Source organism: Bos mutus, chromosome 6, assembly GCF_027580195.1.
Source record: "Bos mutus isolate GX-2022 chromosome 6, NWIPB_WYAK_1.1, whole genome shotgun sequence".
Taxonomy (NCBI): Eukaryota; Metazoa; Chordata; class Mammalia; order Artiodactyla; family Bovidae; genus Bos; species Bos mutus.
The window spans coordinates 37,417,736-37,435,387 of record NC_091622.1 but is presented as its reverse complement, the minus strand read 5'-3'; the positions used below and the strand labels follow the sequence as shown (position 1 = coordinate 37,435,387).

At 36.7% G+C, this 17,652-nt stretch overlaps 1 protein-coding gene across 5 annotated transcripts in view; it reads left to right on the top strand.

Moving 5' to 3' along the window:
* Nucleotides 1-17,652, top strand: part of LCORL (ligand dependent nuclear receptor corepressor like) — a 173,747-nt gene that overhangs the window by 85,800 nt on the left and 70,295 nt on the right. The window lies entirely within an intron of this gene.

Genomic DNA, 17,652 nt, shown 5'->3' with positions numbered 1-17,652 from the left:
TGAGAAAGCATCAGCTATGTTGAGGACCATTCTCCCAAATAACTGATCAGTACTCATCCAAAATGTGTAATATCATGAAAGACAAAGAAAGTGCAAAACTTTCACTGATTAGAGGAGACTAAGGCTGAAAGTGAAAGTGGAGAGTGAAAAAGTTGGCTTAAAGCTCAACATTCAGAAAACAAAGATCATGGCATCTGGTCCCGTCACTTCATGGGAAATAGGTGGGGAAACAGTGGAAATAGTGTCAGACTTTATTTTTTTGGGCTCCAAAATCACTGCAGATGGTGACTGCAGCCATGAAATTAAAAGACGCTTACTCCTTGGAAGGAAAGTTATGACCAACCTAGATAGCATATTCAAAAGCAGAGACATTTCTCTGCCAACAAAGGTCCATCTAGTCAAGGCTATGGTTTTTCCAGTGGTCATGTATGGATGTGAGAGTTGAACTGTAAAGAAGGCTGAGTGCCGAAGAATTGATGCTTTTGAACTGTGGTGTTGGAGAAGACTCTTGAGAGTCCCTTGGACTGCAAGGAGATCCAACCAGTCCATTCTGAAGGAGATCAGCCCTGGGATTTCTTTGGAAGGAATGATGCTAAAGCTGAAACTCCAGTACTTTGGCCACCTCATGCAAAGAGTTGACTCGTTGGAAAAGACTCTGATGCTGGGAGGGATTGGGGGCAGGAGGAGAAGGGGATGACAGAAGATGAGATGGCTGGATGGCATCACTGTCTCTATGGACGTGAGTCTGGGTGAACTCTGGGAGTTGGTGATGGACAGGGAGGCCTGGCATGCTGTGATTCATGGGGTCGCAAAGAGTTGGACATGACTGAGCGACTGAAATGAACTCAACTGAAGCTAACAGAATAATTAAATGCATTGTGGGATCCTGGATTGGATTTTGGAATAGAAAGGGGACTCTAATGGAAAAACTGATGAATTCCAAATAAAATCTACAGTTAATAATATTGTACTGATACTAACTTCTGTGTTTTGATAATTGGTTATATAGGATGTTAACATTAAGAAAAAGCTGGGAAAAGAATTTACAGGGCATTTTGTACTGCTTTTGAAGCTTTTTTGTAGTCTAAAACTATTTTTAAAGTTTAAAATATTTTTAAAGCATAATAAAAATAAATAACCTTTACTAATTTTTGATGGATGGACTAACAGTCACACTCTTATTTGAGCTTTGTATCAGAAGTCCCTTGCCATATAAAGGAGACCTAGTGTTTTGGGAGAAGAGTGAGAGCTCAGTCCTTCAGACAAGGAGAGATTGATAATGGAACCCTTATTCTTTGGTTTTTCATTCTGAGTGTTGTGATATATTGTAGTTTGTATGGCCCAGTTAAATGGATGTACATATTCTACTGTGTAATTTTATCTGAATTAACTCTGTAAAATAGATAAGTTGGCATTTAAAGATTCTGTCAACGATGAACCCTCCTCTAAGTATATTCTGTGCTTTGAGATGTTTGGCACGTAATAATGTGACGATGTAATTTATAAATAATATACATATTTTAAGGTGCATTCTCAGTTTAGTTGATTGATGAGTGAATATCCAACAAAATGTGAACAACTCTGCTCTAATGGTATATTTTAGAGATTAACTGATTCTTCCAAAGTCCGAAAGTGGTGAGCTGAACGTAACAAAGAACATTTAATTGCTAAAAAGTCTCATAGGTAAAATTGTAGTCACAGGAGAGTTGGACTTTCGCTTTAATGACGCTAAGAGATTCACAGATATTGTGGTCAGACTATGGCTTTAAAGAGGCAAAAAATAGGAGGAGCAGGAAGAGTAAGGAGGGGCAAAGGGATTAAATGTCTACATTAAGCTATGATAGGCCATGACTTTTACTAATGCCTCATTTAGTCTTTAAGAAACGAAACTTGGAAGTACAACTGGGGTACAGCGAGAGTTTCCTCTTATGATAATAGCATGAATTCCATGATAACATGTTTCTATCTTCCTTACCCACCCACCCACCCCCACCCCTCCAAAAACATTGAAAAAGGCAGAAGTGCTATGGTTATGTATTCTGAATGTTCCTCTGGCCTGGTGGATTCCCATTTTATGCGGGAAGTTGAGACCATCAAATCTGTGGAAAAAAGAGAAGCTTCAGGAAGCCCATCCCGTGTCCACTTACCTGATCCTTGATTTTATATTTATCCTTTGCAGTGCATGTTCAGTAGTGACATAGTAAACCAGAATGAAAACAACATAAGCAATGTCTAAATCTACATTCTTGCCTGTCTTTGAACCAGCTAACTCATAAGACTTCTAGGGGGGAAAAAGTCACTTTATTATTTCCTTTCAGTGACTGTTTAGAAACCTTTGTGTTACGTGTAAAAGAATAAACAAATGTTTTCTCTTTCTTGTTTTTCTGTGCCCTGTAAAAAATTATAACAAAAAATATTAGCTTGAAATGTGGAAATCATTTATTTATGAAATTTATTGAGTTACATTGTTGTGGTACCATTGTAGATCCTTGAATAGGTAAATGAATAAGATACAGTTCTTAGTCTCAGGGAGTACAGTGGCATGTTATATAGTAGAATACAGTGGATATAATACTAGTTAAGGTTAATAAAAGAGACACAGAGAAAGAATATTTTCTGTTCTCTAGAAGTTAGTGATCCAGTATGGAAGGATACAATGTAAAGATTGTATATTTCTTGGAAGAATATCTTGAGGCTTATTTGGCCTTCAATTTCAACATTCATGAGTAGAGTATAGGAGGTTAAAGTGGAGAAGAGAATCAAGAGCATATGAACTGTTTTATTCTGTCTCCACTGTATCCTACTTTATTATCTTGTCATGTCCAGAAAAGAATACATTTAAATCCTACAGTAACCCGTATCAAACTTAACTCATTTAGAATAGAATTTTTACAGCCTTATTTGGACTTCACTATGTTGTTCAAGTATTAGAGTTTCTTTGGTAGGGAATCTGATTTTCAAGACTTTCGTTTCTGTTTGTTCCCAGGAATGCCTTAACTTTAGCAGACCTAAAAGCTTCTTTGAAGATTTTTGTATCTTTCTGAATGCCACATTGGTTATAGTGGGTATTTTCTACAACTGGATATGTTCTACAAACACTTGTGGAGCACTAGCCATAATTCTTCTACAGTAAAGCTGAAACTCCAGTACTTTGGCCTCCTCATGCGAAAAGTTGACTCATTGGAAAAGACTCTGATGGTGGGAGGGATTGGGGGCAGGAGGAGAAGGGGACAACAGAGGATGAGATGGCTGGATGGCGTCACTGACTCGATGGATGTGAGTCTGAGTGAACTCCGGGAGTTGGTGATGGACAGGGAGGCCTGGCGTGCTGCGATTCATGGTGTTGCAAAAGGTCAGACACGACTGAGCCACTGAACTGAACTGAATAGCCTCCAGACAGTAACTTCTAAACTCTGTTGAAAGTGCCTGTGATAGGAATAAGATATTATCTGAACAATTATCAATACTTTGTTGAGTCAGAGATTAATAGTACTTAATAGCAAGTGCTATAGCTGTTGAGGAAGAAAAAAAGTCTGTCATAGAAATTACTAAGCGTTCTAAATAATTTCAAATTTTCACCGCAACACAGACTATTGTGTAGAGATATAAGCATTAAGATAATGTATCTAGGGTAGCCTGACTGCATCCGTCTAAGAGGAAAATGGTTTACCCTTCATGTCAATATAATGCTCTCTCTAGGGTAGCAGTTAGGCTGACTAAAAGCCTTGTACCATTATTGTTCATGTGTTCTGACCCTGGCTTGCATTGCAGAATATATCAGTAGATGGTTTAAGAAGTAGAATCTGGATGAAGCAGGTTGGGAATGGAATGTGAAAGATAGAATGAACATTGTATTGGCAATCTGTGGTTATCAACTGATTCCTGTTGGGATACATTTTTAAAAATTAAAGTTTAAGTACAGTTATAATTTCTTTTAATTCTCTGAAAATATTCAGAAACCTCTGAATCTATTCTACCTTACTTTGCTTAACATGCTGTTCTTTAGTCTTTCTCTCTTGATCCACTCTCAGTGGTAAGAAATGAAGCAAAGGATATGGTATTTTATCATTGCAGTTTAAAACTAGCATATACTGTTTTGCTGCTGTAATTTCCCTGATACTGGAAAACTTTTATCAAGCTTTTATGTCTCTTTAATTTTACTTTCTAGTTTATGGATTCTTAACCAGGGATTTCCCCAAGAAGTTCATGGATAGGACTTCATGGATTCATGAACTTGAAAAGGGGGGGAAAATGACATCTTTATTTTCACTAACCCCTCCTAAAGTTTAGGGCTTCCCTGGTGACTCAGGTGGTAAAGAATCTGCCCACAATGCAGGAGACCTGGGTTCATTCCCTGGGTTGGGATGATCCCCTGGCAGAGGGTATTACAACCCACTCCAGTATTCTTGCCTGGAGAATCCCTATGGACAATGGAGCCTGGTGGTATAAAGTCCATGGGGTCGCAGAGAGTTGAGTGACCAAGCATAGCACAGCATAGCTGAAATTTAGCATTTCCTTCAAAGATAGATGTTGGTAACAAACAACAGTAGTAGTAATAATATCTGTTCTAGGAATAAAAATCATATCACATAAATTATTGTTTATATTCTTGCTACTTTGAAATTATGGTAAATATTAGACTTAACTACCAGATCTTATATTTTAATGCATTGTTGCTGTCCAGTCACTAAGTCATTCATATTCAACTCTTTTGAGACTGCATGGACTATAGCCTACCAGGCTCCTCGGTCCATGGGATTTTGCAGGCAAGAATATTGGAGTTGCCATTTCCTTCTTCAGAGGATCTTCCTGACCCAGGGATTGAACTTGTGTCTCCTGCATTGGCAGGAGGATTCTTTACCATTGAGCCACCAGGGAAGCCTATTTTAATGCATTAAGAAGGGGTAAATATATTACTGTATCTCAACTTAAAAATTTTCTAAATTGTATTTAGTATAGTTGGTTTCTTTTGTAATCCTACAGATTTGTGCTTTTAAAATATGATTCTGTGATTAAGTGAGGGGAAAAAATGATCATAATAAAAAAAATCCAAAAAATGTTTTAAAAGACATGATTCTGAGAAGGAAACCATAGTCTTCACCACATTGCCAAAGGCGTTCTTGCATAAAAAGAGTTAAGAATTCTGTCTACCTCTTTACTATTTGATCTTCTTAAAGCCCCCAGAAGGTTATACCTTAAGGACTACGTCCTTAGAATTCATATATGCATACATATGTGTATTTATGTATATACATGTATTTCCTCGACCTCCCCCTCCCCCAAAATAACTCACCCACTCTCTTGGCTTCAACTCTTAACTTCTGTTTATGTAAGCCACAGCCTCCAAGTTTCATGCTGTTTTCTAGACATCTCCACATGTTTATTATGGGAGGTATTATAAGTTTAGTAGATATAAACTTATTTTCCTTTGTAAGTTTGCTCATTTTCTTATGTGCTTCATTAATTAGTGCCATTTAAACCTTCCCACTCACTCTGAATTAAAATACAAGAATCATTTTTGATTCTTTGTTCTTTCTTATGACCTCCTCTGAAAGCAGTTATTAATAAATCACTAGGAATTATTAATAAGGCTGTTGTGAACATTCTTATACTTTTTGGACATCTGTTTCATTTCTCTTGGGAAAATCTGTAAGAGTAAAATTGTTGGGTCATAGCATCAATATTTATTTAAAATATATTAGAAAGTGACAAATCAGTCTCCCAAATTTGTCCTTTTGCAAACTCATTGGAAATGCATGAGAGTTCTAGTTACTCCACATCTCTGTCAGCAACTTACTGTTACTTGTCTTTGTTACTAGTTAATCTAGTAGGCGTGAAATGGTATCTCATTTTGCTTTAAATTGCATTTTCCTAATGATTAATAATGTTGAGTGCTTTTTCAAGTTCTTATAGGCAATTGGTAGATCTTTTTTAGAGATCTGTTCAATTTTTGCCTGTTTTTTAGTTGGGTTGTTTGCTTTCTACTGCTGATTTGTATGTGTTCTTTGTAAATTCTATATACAAGTCTTTTATAAGATCATTAGTAATGTTTTGTGTTTGTTTAATAGGATTGTCACCTTGTTGGAGTGCCTTTATGCCTCCTAATTTGTTCAGCCATGTGAGGAAGATGACATAGTTTTGATATCCTCCATGTGTGTATGCTAAGTTGCTTCAGTCGTGTCCAATTCTTTGTGATCCTATGGACTGCAGCCTGCCAGGTTCATCCATCCATGCGATTCTCCAGCAAAAATACTGGAGTGGGTTGCCATTCCTTCTCCAGGGGATCTTCCTGACCCAAGGATTGAACCTGTGTCTCTTATGTCTCCTGCATTGCCAGGCGGGTTCTTTACCACTAGCACCACATGGAAAGCCCATTCTCCATGTGATGGCTAAATTAACTAGACACATAGGTGAAACTACATTAAGACTAAGAAAACTATGAATAATAAAAGAGGATCTCTGAAAACTTAAGATTGGCAATTTACATTTTTAAAGTGTGCTTTACAAAGTGTTATATACTTTAAATGTTTTGTATAACAAATTAAGCTCTGAATGCATTTACAAAATGAAATAAAATTGTATTCACGAGGTCATTAGTAGATATACAAAAGGTATTAATTTGTGATATCCAGGAAGTCTAGTAGAGCAATGGAAATTTGAAGTTATAGGACTTTTATTTTTTTTAATTCTGTCACATATGAATATATAACTCATTTGAAGATGATACTAAAATCATAAATACATAGGAAATTTGCAAATGTGAGGCCCAGGTCAAATGACTCTCCTGTCTGCTTCTATGTTGGATATTAAACTAGACCGGATTCAGAAGAGTTGGCAAGAATAAACAGAACAACTACAAAAAAAGTCTTCATGACCCAGATAATCACAATGGTGTGATCACTCACCTAGAGCCAGACATCCTGGAATGTGAAGTGGGCCTTAGGAAGCATCACTATGAACAAAGCTAGTGGAGGTGATGGAATTCTAGTGGAGGTATTTCAGATCCTAAAAGATGATGCTGTGAAAGTGCTGCACTCAATATGCCAGCAAATTTGGAAAACTCAGCAGTGGCCACAGGACTGGAAAAGGTCAGTTTCATTCCACTCTCAAAGAATGTCAATGCTGAAGAATATTCATACTACCGCAAAATTGCACTTATTACACACGCTAGCAAAGTACTGCTCAGAGTTCTCCAAGCCAGGCTTCCAACAGTACATGAACTGTGAACTTCCAGATGTTCAAGCTGGTTTTAGAAAAGGCAGAGGAACTAGAGAACAAATTGCCAATATCCGTTGGATCATCGAAAAAGCAAGAGAGTTCCAGAGAAACATCTACTTGCGCTTTATTAATTATGCCAAAGCCTTTACTGTGTAGATCACAATAAACTGTGGGAAATTCCTCAAGAGATAGGAATACTAGACCTCTTGAGAAATCTGTATGCAGATCAAGAAGCAACAGTTAGAACCAGGCATGGAACAACAAACTGGTTCCAAATTGAGCAAGGGGTAAGTCAAGGCTGTATATTGTCAACCTGCTTATTTAACTTATATGCAGAGTACATCATGAGAAATGCCGGGCTGGATGGAAGCATAAGCTGGAATCAAGATTACTGGGAGAAATATCAATTACCTCAGATATGCAGATGACACCACCCTTATTGCAGAAAGCGAAGAGGAACTAAAGAGCATCTTGATGAAAGAGTAAAAAACTGGCTTAAAACTCATTCAAAAAACGAACATTATGGCATCGGGTCCCATCACTTCACGGCAAATAGATGGGGAAACAATGGAAACAGTCACAGACTTTATTTTGGGGGACTTCAAAATTACTGCAGATGGTGACTGCAGCCATGAAATTAAGGTACTTGCTCCTTGGAACAAAAGCTATGACCAACCTAGACAGCATATTAAAAAGCAGACACATTACTTTGCTAACAAAGGTCCGCCTAGTCAAGGCTGTGGTTTTTCCAGTGGTCATGTATGGATGTGAAAGTTGGACTATAAAGAAAGTTGAGTGCAGAAGAATTAATGCTTTTGAACTGTGGTGTTGGAGAAGACTCTTGAGAGTCCCTTGAACTGCAAGGAGATCCAACCAGTCAATCCTAAAGGCAATCAGTCCCGAACAGTCATTGGAAAGACTGATGCTGAAACTCCAGTACTTTGCCACCTGATGTGAAGAACTGACTCATTAGAAAAGACCCAGATGCTGGGAAAAATTGAAGGCAGAAGGAGAAGGGGACCACAGAGGAGGAGATGGTTGGATGGCATCACTGACTCGATGGACATGAGTTTGAGCAGGCTCCAGGAATTGGTGCTGGACAGGGAAGCCTGGCGTGCTGCAGTCCATGGGGTCACAAAAGTTGGACACAACTGACTGACTGAACTGAACTGGACTTTGACTTTGTTCTACTTTTTCACTCTTAAGTTCCTCTTTTTATTTTAAAAAAATGTGACTAGTTTTATCAATTAATAATTATTATAATGACTTAGGGATTTTCTTCTTATATAGTTTTTAACTGTACCTCTTGGGTACAGTTGGGGAGGTGAGTGTATATGCTGCTGTTTTTCTACTAATATTCTAGGTGTCATACTTGGTAAGTGTGATAACTGGAGAGTGATGAAGAAAAGGAGAAATTTAAGTCTGTAATGTAATTCCATTTATTGCCTCTTGTGATAGATTTTCAGTAAAGTAAGGATTAAATTATTAATGAAAATCAGGTGTTTTTTTAAAAAATTGAGCAGTTCAGTTATCCCATGTTCTTCTTACATTCTTTTCTTACAAATGTTTTAGAAAGTTACATATGTTAATACTACTCTTTATATTAAGGAATTATCTTTCCTAATAATATGTTAATAGTTCAGTGATTGCAGAACATTTATTAACAGACCCCTCTTCTAAAATGTTTTTTTCCAGTTGTTTTTATAGTATGGATGCAAGAACTTGTTTTGTTGAAATATGTCTAACAGTGGCAACGTTAACAGCCTGTGATGAAAAGTTGTAATAGAGTGTTGGCAAAATTTCTCTGGAAACTTTAAAATGGTTAGAATGTTATCCCAGAACACTCTGTTTGGTACTAAAGAATAGGTGCAAGGAATTGGATACCCAGCGTAAAAGGAGGATGAATACTCTTAAATTGTTCAGAGGGATTAAAAGGCATACAGAATGTGTCATTTTATAAATTCTTAACCCTATATATAAATTATGAACTATTACAAAATTTATATAATGGATTATGAAATGATTAAAAATAATGTAAAAAATTTGCTCTCTTCTCTGTAAAATTATGCAGTTGGATTAGATTTTGTCTCATCTTGTGTTAACAGATCCTGAAGTCTAATAGTCCTGAAAGTTGGCAAAATATACAAAAGCTGTTTTTGACATTTTAAAAAATCAGAAAAGTCATATATTTACTTGAAATCAGACTGTAAACTAAAGAAAAAATTCCTTTGTAATAGTTTCAAATTGATACTACTTTTTCTTCATAAAATTTGGCAGAGCACCTTACCTCTTATTTGCATATCTTTTAAATAAATAGGTAATTACAATATGAAAGATTGGAAATCACTATGCTATATATTGTTCAATGCCCAGAAGATTAACACATATATTTTATGGACAAATCAGAGATCAATCAGTGGCCATGCTTTTATATTACCTAGTAGTATATAATGGACTTTCAGGGGATTCACTTCCAAGATTGGTTTTCATTTACTCTGTGTATGTGTATGTGTGTGGGGGTGTGTGTGTGTGTGTGTGTATATCTAGACTTAATTTCATTCCATTTCTGTTGTTCTGCAACTACAGTTACGTTCTAAAATTTTAATTAATTTGTTCAGGACACTGAGTAGATTTTTTTAATTGGAAATAAATGTTAAATAACAATTCTCTATTGTGCAGAACTCTTTAATGATAATTAAAAGTTAATTTATTTGTTTTTATTACTATTTCAGCCACATGCTGCCTAGTTGATAATTTGTTTTCCAAGCATTGAGTTCTTAATTTGGAAAAATAACACATTTCACTTTTCAGATACCTCTTTGATTTTCTCCTTTATTCTACTCCTTCTGTCCTGTCTCCACCAAAGCAGCAGTATATGGTATTTGGTCTCTATTAATAGGGCGTCCCTGGTGGCTCAGACGGTAAAGAATCCGTCTGCAGTGTGGGAGACCTGGTTTGGATCCCTGGATTAGGAAGATCTCCTGGAGGAGGGCATGGCAATCCACTCCAGTATTCTTGCCTGGAGAATCCCCAAGGACAAAGGATCCTGGTGGGCTACAGTCCATGAGGTCACAAAGAGTCGGACATGACTGAGCCACTAAGCAGCAATAGGTAAAATACATAATTCCCTAGCACCTGTATAGGATCACTTTAATGTGATATAAATTAAGAAGATAAGGGAAGAGATTATTTTTTAGAAGTTAGGGCTACATCATTTGTTCTCTGTAAAACTGCAATTTGAGTATGTCAGGTTGAATCCCAGAGGGGTGGACAGCAGTAGTTCCTTGGTAGGTAGTTAACATGTTTTCATCCTCTGCATTTTAGGAAGACGTAATAGAATAGTTTTTTTCTGTCCCAGGTTGAGGAGAAAATGAATTTTTAAGTGCCTTGATGGATGTTTAGTGACAGCTTTGTCTACAGAGAAAAACAGTTTCCCAATGAGACACTTGCTCTTAGTAGTCAAGAAGTGTCAAATGGATGTGCTATGTAGTTGTCAAAATGTGAATTTGAATTTGGTTTTTAAATGGCTTAATATAGCACTTTTAAAAATCTGCCTGTAGTGTAGGACTACTATTGTTCCTTAATTTGTCAGATCTGCATCCCTGGATTTTCATGATTACTTACCTACTTATGGAATAATATGATTTGCGTCTAAATTTAGTTGTCTGTAACATGTTTTTCTGGAGAAGGCAATGGCACTCCACTCCAGTACTCTTGACTGGAAAATCCCATGGACAGAGGACCCTGGTGGGCTGCAGTCCATGGGGCCACTAAGAGTCGGACACGACTGAGCGACTTCACTTTGACTTTTCACTTTCATGCATTGGAGAAGGCAATGGCAACCCACTCCCGTGTTCTTGCCTGGAGAATCCCAGGGATGGGGGAGCCTGATGGGCTGCCGTCTATGGGGTCGCACAGAGTCGGACATGACTAAAGCGACTTAGCAGCAGCAGCAGCAACATGTTTTTCAAAAGCATAAGTCATAATATTCATTAATAAATAAATGGAATCTCAAAGCATGTATTAACATCAGAACTAAGCATTATGAGTAGTACCTCTGTAATTCCTTATTCTAGAGGGTGTCTGGTGCCATCTACTGAATAGTTTTTTAAAGTAAGAGAAATGTGAAATTAAATGACCTATTTTGAGTTCATTTTTGTGAAAAATGAAAGGTCTGTTTCTAGATTCTTTCTCTGCATGTAGTTGTTCAGTTGTTCTGCTGTCATTTTTTGAAGACAGTTCTTTCTGCATTTGATTACTTTTGTTTCATTATCAAAGATGAGTTGACTTTTGTTTGTATGGGCCTATTTCTGGGCGATCTATTCTGTTCGACTGATCTGTCTATTTGTGTTCATTATCAAACTGTCTTGTTATTGTAGCTTTATAGTAATTCTTGAGGTTGGTAGTATCAGTTCTCCAATTTTTTTTTTTTTTTTTACTACTGAATTGGCTAATCGGTGTCCTTTACTTTCTATATAAACTTAAGAATCAGTTTATCGATACCCATGAGATATTGTGGGATTTTGATTAGGATTACATTGAATCTATAAACTTGGAAAGAACTGACAACTTAACAATATTGAGTTTTTGTCTGTGGACATGGGATCTCTCTCCATTTATTCAGTTGTTTGATTTCTTTCATCAGTTTTGTGGTTTTCTTTATATAGTTCTTGTACATATTTGTTACTGTCAATTTCTCCCTTTGTGTGTGACTTAATATTTTATGTATATAGATGGCTTCTATGTTGGATACATATATATTTATAATATTATATATTATTCTTGGATTGATCCCTTGATTATTGTGTGATGTCCTTCTTTGTCTCTTGCTACAGTCTTTGTTTTAAAATTTATTTTGTCTGATATAAGTATTGCTACTCCAGCTTTCCTTTGGTTTCTATTTGCATGAAGTACCTTTTTCATCCTCTCACTTTGACTCAGTGTGTATCAACTAATTGTTGATAGAAATGTATTTATTGCCATTTTGTTAGTTGTTTGGAGTTGTTTTTATAGTTCTTTACTGTTACTTCTTTGTTTCTCTTTGTGATGTGATGACTGTCTTTATGTTTGGATTATTTTCTCTTTTTGTTTATGTATCCTTTGATATGTGGTTATCATGAGGTATGTGTATGTATGCCTAGTTATTTTAACTTGCTGATCTCTTAATTTCAAATTCATTTTTAATACCCCAGCCTTTTTGCTCCCCTCCCCCTACAGTTACTGTTTTTGAATGATATTTTACATCATTTTGTTTTGTGTACCTTAATTACTTATTAGGGATAAAGATGATTTGACTACTTTTATCTTTTAACCTTCCTTCTACCTTTGTATGTATTAATTTCTTTATATTTGCCTTTACCAGTGAGATTTTCTTTTATAGTTTTCATGTTTCCAGTTGTGGCCTCTTCTTTTTTACTTAGAGAAGTACCTTAAACATTTCTTATAACACTGGTTTGATGAAGCTGATCTCAGCTTTTGCTTGTCCGCAAAATTTTTTATCTTTCCATCAAATCTGAATGAAAGCCTTGGTGGGTAGAGTACTCTTGGCTCTAGGTTTTTCCCTTTCATTACTCACAGTTATATCATGCCATTGTCTTCTAGCCAGCAGAATTTGTGCTGAAAAGTCAGCTGGTTGCTGAATGGGTGTTCCCTTGAACGCAATTTGTTGCTTTTCCCTTGTTGCTTTTAATATTCTCTATTTATTTCTGATTTTTTCCATTTTAATTACAGTGTGTCTTGGTGTGGTCCTCTTTGGGTTGATCTTATATGGGTCTCTCTTCTACTTCTTGGACCTTTCCCAGGTTAGGGAATTTTTTAGATATTATGTCTTCAAATAACCTGAAAATATGATACAGAATTATCAAAAGGACAAGGAGAATACCATAGAGAGTTTAAGATCTTAGTTAAGTTAAACAGACCTAAAGTTAATGAGAAGGAAGAAGATTTGAACAACATAGTTAATAAGTTTGAGATAAAGGACATACTTAGAAATCTGAACCCAACCATTACAAATTTATAAATGTTGTAAACATGTTTTTAAGTATACTTAAAAACTGTCTGCATTCTGTACCATTATCAGCAAGTAAAAAATGGTATCATACAGACAATATTTTTTGATACAGTTCAGTTAAGATAGTAATCAATAACAAAAAATGTTTTAAATGAAGAAGTTTATGTGTATGGAAATTTTCAAAATTTCTAAGAAATTTATGGGATAAAGAAGAAATCCTAATGATTTTCAGAATATATTTGGCACTGCTGCTGCTACTGCTGCTAAGTCGCTTCAGTCGTGTCTGACTCTATGCTACCCCATAGACGGCAGCCCACCAGGCTCCCCCCATCCTTGGGATTCTCCAGGCAAGAACACTGGAGTGGGTTGCCATTTCCTTCTCCAATGCATGAAAGTGAAAAGTGAAAGTGAAGTCGCTCAGTCATGTCCGACCCTTAGTGACCCCAGGGACTGCAGCCCACCAGGCTCCTCCGTCCATGGGATTTTCCAGTCAAGAGTACTGGAGTGGGGTGCCATAGCCTTCTCCATATTTGGCACTAAATGGTATTAAAAATACATTTGAAAACTTATAGGGCTTATAGGATTTAGTAGAAGGTAATTTATAGCTTTAAATTTTTATTTTACTTAAGAAAAGGATTGGAATTTTAATAAGTGAGCGAAGCATCTAACTGAAGGAGGTTTTTTTTTTTCCTGCCGCTGCTGTTGCTATTAAGTCGCTTCAGTCGTGTCCAACTCTGTGCGATCCCACAGACAGAAGCCCACCAGGCTCCCCCGTCCCTGGGATTCTCCAGGCAAGAACACTGGAGTGGGTTGCCATTTCCTTCTCCAGTGCATGAAAGTGAAAAGTGAAAGCGAAGTCACTCAGTCGTGTCCGACTCTTAGCGACCCCATGGACCGCAGCCTACCAGGCTCCTCCGTCCATGGGATTTTCCAGGCAAGAGTACTGGAGTGGGGTGCCATTGCCTTCCCCACATTGCCTTCTCCTAAATAAGTAGGAGAAAGGCAAACAAAGAATATTGAATGAAACTTGTAAAACAAAATGCAAAGATAAAATAGAGAAGATAGACAAAGTTAAAAGGTCTGTTTTGTAAAAAAGTGACTACTAAAATTAAAATGTAACAATATGCTGGTATCTGAAATTACACATTCTAAAATTCTAGGAATTTGTGTTTCAAGGATATTGCTCAGTTTTAGAGATTTTGTCAAATAAGATTTCTCAGATTATTGTCTTTGATATTTTTCTCCTGATAGGGATTGTAGCAAATAGCTACATTATATAAAAATTACATAATTAGGCTGTTACTCTTTGAGGATTATGTAATAGGCATTGGGTGAGTGCTGTCTATGTTTTAGTTCATTTAATCCTGGAAGCAGCTCCTTTAGAGAGTATGTGTAGAATCATTTTACAGAGAAAGAAATTACGGTTTACAAAGTAACTTACACAATGCTATATAGCCTGTGTTCAGCAGAGCTGGAATTTGATTCCAGGTATATCTTACTAGTAAGTGATGTACTTCCAGCGATTCTTCTATATTGCCTTCCAGCAAATGGCAACCCACTCCAGTATTACTGCCTGGGAAATCCCATGGACAGAGGAGCTTGGCAGGCTACAGTCCTTAGGGTTGCAGAGTGTCAGACATGACTTAGCGACTAAACTAAAAATACTGTTTTTATGGGATAAAAATATATTAGGTTTGGTGGTTCTCCAAGTGTGATACATGGGACTCTTGGGTCTCTAAGACTCATTCATGGAATCTGCAAGGTCAAAACTTAAAAAAAAAAATTCTAAGATGTTATTTGCCACTTTTGCTGTGTTGACATTTACACTAATGGTACAAAAGCAATGTTGGGGAAAATTACTGGTACCCTAGCATAAATCAAGCCAGGGACAATGAACTATACCTAGTAGTCCTTGTGTTCTTCAACATCACACACATTGTGTTTAAAAAAGGAGGGGGGGTGGCTATTAAGAATGCTCTTGATGAAGGAATAAAATTGTTTTAATTTATGAAAATTTAACCCTTGGGTTAGACTTTTAAAAAATAATTCTGTACAATTAAAGATGAGGTACTCAAATATTTCTCTTGCATACCAAATTACATTGATTGTCTTGAGGACAAAAGGCTTGGTTAAGGGCCTTAACTCATAATGTTGACATAGCATTTATTAATGTCTATGTACCAAATAATACAGCAACCACCTTCATAAAGCAGAAACTTGAGAGTATTCAGGGTAAAGGACAAACACTCAAAGAGTATTAACATGTCACTTTTAATTGGTAAAGTGGATCTAAAATAAGTAAGGATGTAAAAAGACCTAAAATAATAGTAAATAATAGTTATATATTAAATAATAGTAAATAATAAACAATAGTTTATGAATATAATTTGAACTCTGTTCTCAGATAATACTGTTTCTTCTTAAGTTTATCTGGAACATTCACAGAAAATTTATATACTGTGTCATAAAGAGATTCTGAGTGAGTTCATAAAGTAGAAACATTACAAAATTAATTTTTCATCACAATACAGTAAAGACAGAAATGAATAATAGCAGCAAAAACCAGTCATGTTCACCTACAATGTAAATATTGTTTTAAGGAGCTTAGGATAAAGAAGGGGCATCCCTGGTAGCTCAAACAGTAAGAATCTGCCTGCAGTGCTGGAGACCTGGGTTCAGTCTCTGGGTCAGCAAGACCTCCTGGAGAAGGGAATGGCTACCCACTCCAGTATTCTTGCTTGGAGAATTCCATGGACAGAGGAACCTGGTGGGCTACAGTCCATTGGATTGCAAAGAGTCAGGACTGAATGACTAAGACTTTGATTTTTTCAAGGCAAAGAATCCACCTGACAATGCAGGAGACACATGCAGGAGACACAGATTCGATCCCTATTCTAGGAGGATCCAACATGCCATGGAGTAGCTAGGCCCGTGTGCCACAACTATTGAGCCTGTGCTCTGGAGCCTGCGAGCCACAACTGCTGAGCTTGTATGCCACAACAACTGAAGCCTGAGTGTCCTAAAGCCCATGCTCTGTAACAAGAGAAGCCACCACAGTGAGAAGCCCACTCACCTCAACTAGAGAAAAGCCTGCACAGCAACAAAGACCCAGCACAGCCAAACATAAATAAATAAAATTATTTTTTAAAAAACAAAAACTTTAATGTGAGAAGGAAGAAAAAAAGTACAGGATCTCTTTAAAATACACTGATGATGAAAAAGCTACATGTAGGAATCTAGGGGATATAATTAAAATAGTGACTTTAAAAACATTTGGCCTTTAATATTTTTATCAGTAAAGATGAAAGAATGAATTCCCATCAGAAAAGCAAGGAAAAAATCACAAAGTGGGAATTCCTTGGCAGTCCAGTGGTTAGGGCTCCATGCTTCCACTGCAGGGAACTAAGATCCCGCAAGCTGCGTGGTGCATCCCCCCACCCCAAAAGAAAAATCACAAAGTAAATCAGAATAATGATCAAGGGAGGACATTATAGAGATGAAAGCAAAAATTATTAAGGTAGGGGACAGAAAAACATTGACTAAAAAATAAATAGAAAAAAAATTTGTTCTTTAGAAAAGGCCACAGAATAGAAAAGTACTAGTTATGGAACATAGAGTTTAGCTGATCTTAGAAAATTTGGTAAATTTTGGCAGGGTAGTAACAGGAGAGAGGTTAGTACAGAGAGGGAAAGGAGAGATACAGAAGACATGACAAGGGAGAAATAATCATTTAAGCAGAAAGTTTTAAAAGTCGTAGATTCTGTTCTGTATAACTTAGGTGAGATGGATAATGAATAGGAAATCCAGTTTACCAACATTGTCTCTGAAAAATTAGACGACTTAAACAGGCCTTTTTTTTTTTTTTTCTTTTTTTTTAAAGAAATAGGAATAAATATCAAGAACCTTCAACAAAAGCACTAACCCAGAAAATTTAAAAGTTATATTTTACCATATTTTCTAAGATCAGCTAATCTCTATGTTTCATGAAATTTTTCAGACCATAAAAATTTAAGGTCCCAAGGGAACCCTCATACAACTGCTGTTGGGGATGTAAATTGGCACAGCCACTATGGAGAACAGTTTGGAGGTTCCTTAAAAAACTAAAAATAGAACTAGCATATGACACAAGAATTCCACCCAGGAATTTCTCCTGGGCATATACCTGGAGAAAACTATAATTCAAAAAGATCCATGCACCACACTCATGTTCATTGCAGCACTGTTTACAATAGCCAGGATATGGAAGCAACCTAAGTGTACATCAGCAAAGGGATGGATAAAGATTTAGTTGAAGTGAAAGTGTTAGTCACTCAGTCATGTCCAACTGTTGGCGACCCCATGGTCTGTAGCCTGCCAGATTCCTCTGCCCATGGAATTCTCCAGGCAAGAATACTGGAGTGGGTTGCCATTCCCTTCTCCAGGGG